Here is a 5000-nt window from a genome sequence, read left to right on the forward strand (position 1 = left end):
ATCGGGAAAGATGCCTGAGCCATAACGAAGGTTGGAAACAACTGGATTCATTCGTTTTCAGGGGGAAATGGAAACAGAGCTTGGTGACACGACTTTCTACTTTTGGATGTTTAACAAACTCGACACGCCATCTTAACTCCACCTCGACTGAATTGGTGGAACCTCCCGACTGTTTGTCCCCGCCCAGCCCCCCCTTTTTGCATTTATACTAGGAAGTGGCATCCCGCAGGGAAACATTTGGAAGCCATTCACTTTGAAAAGAAGGAAAATGAGAGAATGAGTGAGCGGGGGGGGGGGCAGTTGAGCGATGCGAGCACGGGGCGAGGGAACTGAACAGGGAGGGACTAAAGTTGGGGAATGCTGCACTTTATAAAAATGGGTTGGTAGTTCAGCAACAAAAGTGCTAAGTACACAACTATGGGGCAAAACAGACGGGGTTGGCTTAGACTGTTGACAACATGTCAACTATATTTAGTCTCCAATGTTTATTGAAAACAAAAATACATTTGCACGATGAGCACTTTAGGTAAAGCCCACCTTATCTCAGCTCACTGGTCACCATAGCAGCACCCACCCGTAGCACGCGCTCCATCAGGTATATCTCACTGGTCACCCCCAAAGCCAATTACTCCTTTGGTCGCCTTTCCTTCCAGTTCTCTGCTGCCTATGACTGGGACGAACTGCAAAAAATCACTGAAGCAGGAGACCCATATCTCCGTCACTAACTTTAAACACCAGCTGTCAGAGCAGCTCACAGATCACTGCACCTGTACATAGCCCATCTATCAACCTACCTCATCCCCATACTGTATTTATTTATTTATCTTGCTCCTTTGCACCCCAGTATCTCTACTTGCACATTCATCTTCTGCCGATCTACCATTCCAGTGTTTAAATGCTATATTGTAATTACTTCACCACCATGGCCTATTTATTGCCTTCAGGTTTGCTGAAAATAACCGCAGGTGACAGTGAGAGGACGTTTCTTTTTGTTGCCGAGTTTATGACCGTAACCCTTGATCATGACCATGACTCTTGTGTTGTTAAGAGCCCTGTCACTCAATCTGTACATTAACACACGTCGCTCGCGGTTTGGTTTTGGAAGCATATGGACCTTATCGTTTATATCAACCAGACAGCATTTCCCCCCCCCAAAAAAACACAAAACAAAGGTTAAATTGATACACACCTTTGATAGGGTTAGTGTTTCCATACGGACATATCTCCATGTCACTGCGCTTGTTTATGGAAGACAAGAGGCAACAACCTGTGCTAATTAGCTATCTAGCGTGCTCCAAATACCTGTGTGTAAACTAATCCAGGAAGTGTAGCGTAAGTGTAGTTTTGTCAGATGGAGTCACTGATAGCTGTATGGATCTGTGCAAAAACTGCTAACTGCTAAACTGTATCTTGAAATATGAAGGATTCTTTCTTGCCGACGTTTCGGAAAGCTGTATTGAAAGCGATGGATCATTGACGTTTCTGAAACGTTAAAACACAGCGTCTGGATTGAAGTTGACTTGGTAATTGTGGGCGCAGCTAATAGCTGAAAACTGCATGGAGAAAGCAGAATGGCATCTAGAGTTTGAGAGCGAACATGACCCAAGCAGGGCATGCTAACATGGCTAACTAACAAGGCACCAGCTGATTCAGTTAGTTAGCCTTCCAGATTCATTTTACAGGGGCCGAGCAGGGCTAGCTAATTTGAACCCAGATCTGATTTGCTTAGTTAGTTAGTTAGCTGGCAGCTAGTTGGGGCTAAAGAACATACCTAAGGAACCTTTGACAACATTCTCAGTCTTTTTTAATAAGGTCTGACTTCGGCCCATGTCCAGCCAGGGAATCTCCAGGGAAAAAGTGTCCAGGGAAACCCCGCCCCCTCAGATGGTTTGCTTACGTAGCAGGTTATGGGGAATTGACGTAGCAGGTTATGGGGAATTGACGTAGCAGGTTATGGGGAATTGACGTAGCAGGTTATGGGGAATTGACGTAGCAGGTTATGGGGAATTGACGTAGCAGGTTATGGGGAATTGACGTAGCAGGTTATGGGGAATTGACGTAGCAGGTTATGGGGAATTGACGTAGCAGGTTATGGGGAATTGACGTAGCAGGTTATGGGGAATTGACGTAGCAGGTTATGGGGAATTGACGTAGCAGGTTATGGGGAATTGACGTAGCAGGTTATGGGGAATTGACGTAGCAGGTTATGGGGAATTGACGTAGCAGGTTATGGGAATTGACGTAGCAGGTTATGGGAATTGACGTAGCAGGTTATGGGAATTGACGTAGCAGGTTATGGGAATTGACGTAGCAGGTTAGGGGAATTGACGTAGCAGGTTAGGGGAATTGACGTAGCAGGTTAGGGGAATTGACGTAGCAGGTTATGGGAATTGACGTAGCAGGTCAGGGGAATTGACGTAGCAGGTTATGGGAATGAGGTTAAGTTTACGAAAAGGGTTCAGGTTCTGTTACAGTCAATGCTACAGGGCTCCCAAGTGGCACAGAGGTCAAAGGCACTGCATCCCAGTTCAAGAGGCGTTACTGCAGTTAATCTTTATTTAACTAGTCAGTTAAGAACAAATTCCGGCCAAACCTGGACGACGCTGGGCCACACGTTGCTTGTGGTTTCCTTGGAACCAATGCATGTCACATGGTTCTAGCTATAAAATACGTAAAATAATACATTTGACATGTGACAAACATCGACGACAACCAGTTAGTTTACTATGTCACCAGTCAGATTTAATTTAAAAAAAATACAGATTTGTTCAACTCTCCGGGGTCCTTGGTTAGGTGGCTATCCTCAAATAGAATAAGGTTTAGTTCTCTAGCTAACGTCATCTGTAAAAAATTCAAATAGAATAGGTGGTTTGCTAATGCATCGTGGCCTGGTTTTTAAATCCAACTAAATTATCAGCAACCTCCCAGAAAATAAAGATCGGAGGACTGAAACGGTAAAGCGGATAATCTCTTGCTACCGCATCAAAAGAACACAGCATCTATATAGATTTAGCAGCTTCTAGTTAGCATGCTAGCTACCTTCAGACACTATTCATAGCTAACTGTTAACTAGCATGGCCATGGGATACGAAATGTGCTATCAAATGCAGTTCTTACCGTATATTTGTGCACCGCTGATGTCCGATTTGTGGTATTGAAAAGGTTGTTAACTATAATACTTGCATCCCAAAGCAGCAGTTCATGCTAGTTTGTTTGGCTTTGACAATCATTCAAAAAAAACATGTCGTCAAACTAGCAAGCTAAACTAGAAACACCACTGTCTGTATGTCTATCTCATAGAGATCTATAAAATAACTAGAAGGGGTAGAAACACCACTGTCTGTATGTCTATCTCATAGAGATCTATAAAATAACTAGAAGGGGCCTTGTCATAAACTCTCTACGTTCTAGAATGGGTGGGGATGAAAATGGCAGCCATCTTGGTCAGGGAGAAATCCAAACCAGCCTAATTGGAATGAATGGCAAAAGTAGAGGCATAATCCAGATTTTTACTTATGCAGGAAAGTAAAAGTAAGGGATGTGATATATTGCGTAATAGAATTGTCAACCTAAAATATTGTCATATATATTGTAATAAATATAGTTTATACAGGGTTTTATACCAACTTTCAGAATAAATATCCTAAAGTATATATAAACAGACCATACATTTTCATGGAAAGCTGTGAGTGATATTATTATGATACAATATATATTAACAACTTGTAGAAGTCCTGTCATCAAATGATTTCAGCTGGTGTATGACTGTGGACTGAATGCATTGTTTGAATGGAGTATTGGCAGTTAATTTGAAAAAATGTATGGAATCATTCCTCTAAAGCTGTCTGGCTAGCTAACAAACATACAGTGCAGGTACCTTCTTCAAATTCATTATTTTACACAATAACTTATCACAGGACTGGCATGTCATGGTTGACCACCTCCCTGACCAAAAATGGCTGACAATAATATCTTTAAAGAAGGTTCCAGGCCATTCTAGTAGTATAAAGCTATAGCCAATCCCTCCGACGTCTTGCTCTCGATGGTTTGTCGCAAACTGACGCGCACCCTGGTGTTAAAAAGTAGGCGGTACGAGGGAATCCGTTCCGAGTGACGTAATCACGAAAACATTAGGGGGGGGGGGTTCCCTCTTTCCCTAAACCCATGTACAAGAGGTTTCTTCCAAACCCTTTCTAGAACATACCTGGCCTACCCTTCTACATTTCTACTCACCAGAAGTCAATTATTACAAGTCTTGGACATGTCTTCGGAATAGATTTAGATTTTGGAACAATGTATCGATGGGTCTAACCTCCTGACAATGTTTGAGAAGTTATCTTATTTACCAAATCCTTCATGTTTAAACGTGTAGTTTTTGAAGTTAAGATACTTTTTTTTATTACACTCATATAGCATTACAAACTGAAATCCACGAGCATACAACGTTAGAATGCATAAGAGCAACAACATTTAAAAAATAGTAATGTCCTGCGGTCTTAAAGTGACTCATTAATCAATTAACGTAAATATGAGATTGGTGACCTCATGTATGGATATATAGACTTTGTTTTCTTCTGTCAAACAGGTAGGCCTACCTCATTTCTAAAACAGGAAGAAATAGGCTCCAACACAAAGCCCTCTTCTTAGTAAAGTCTAATTCAAATGAATACGGTTATGGTGCCTACTCGAATTTGCCTACTTTCAGCACCATGAGCTGTCTATTTCCGACTGATTGTGCCGCAGCTGCTGCTTGACGTTTCAGCACCATGTAAATTACTCGTTTCACGGTTAGGTCAATAACTCTGATAAATATATAATGGGCAAGAAACATTGTTTTATAAACTAATATTATAGTAGTAGCAAGCTATTAAAGTTGACCTCCGTTCCTCCTCATCTTCGTGCCCTCCTTCTCGAACTGAAAAAAAGAAAAGGAGAGCCGTACACGCTGGGAGCTCAGATGCAGACATTTACGAGTAACAAAAATCACAAGAATGGTTTCA

At 41.9% G+C, this 5000-nt stretch overlaps 1 protein-coding gene across 1 annotated transcript in view; it reads right to left on the reverse strand.

Moving 5' to 3' along the window:
* Window positions 1-3294, reverse strand: part of LOC135572363 (dnaJ homolog subfamily C member 5-like) — a 25737-nt gene extending 22443 nt beyond the window's left edge. Inside the window, exon 1 of the mRNA XM_065020055.1 lies at window positions 3118-3294. The gene's annotated coding sequence lies outside the window, so the exon portion shown is untranslated. The remainder of the gene's footprint in view (window positions 1-3117) is intronic.
* Window positions 3295-5000: the final 1706 nt, after the last annotated feature.

Source organism: Oncorhynchus nerka, linkage group LG7, assembly GCF_034236695.1.
Source record: "Oncorhynchus nerka isolate Pitt River linkage group LG7, Oner_Uvic_2.0, whole genome shotgun sequence".
In the NCBI taxonomy this organism is placed as follows: domain Eukaryota; kingdom Metazoa; phylum Chordata; class Actinopteri; order Salmoniformes; family Salmonidae; genus Oncorhynchus; species Oncorhynchus nerka.